The sequence below is a fragment of the Pterocles gutturalis genome, unplaced genomic scaffold (assembly GCF_000699245.1).
Source record: "Pterocles gutturalis isolate BGI_N339 unplaced genomic scaffold, ASM69924v1 scaffold35253, whole genome shotgun sequence".
In the NCBI taxonomy this organism is placed as follows: Eukaryota; Metazoa; Chordata; class Aves; order Pterocliformes; family Pteroclidae; genus Pterocles; species Pterocles gutturalis.
Genome location: NW_010124177.1, coordinates 6,504 through 6,910, shown reverse-complemented (window position 1 = coordinate 6,910; position 407 = coordinate 6,504).

The following is a 407-nucleotide window of genomic DNA, read 5'->3' as shown; positions in this document are numbered from 1 at the left end:
ACTAATTTCCTATTTGTTTATGTTTTAATTAATTTGTATGTAAAAATTATTTTAATGGTCCAGACAATCTAGGCCATGAGGTCTGAAACAGTCCTGACAAACATAGCACGTAACTGGTTGATATTCCAGTCCCATTAGACAACATAGCTGCTGAAATCTCAGCCCATTCTGTCTCAATATTAATGAGTTTTCCTAATCCAGTTACAGAAAACTCTGTGCAGATGGGCTAAAACATAAGACCTGAGAAAAATTTTAGCTTCTTGGTCCATTCGGGTGAAGTCTGAAAAGGGACTTTGCAAATGAAGAACAGTGAAGTACACAGCAAAGCAATTCCCTGCAAATTCAGCAAGTTACTTCTCACTGTCCCTTCTCCAAGAAGTCCCTGCTTAGCTACATTGGCACATGCA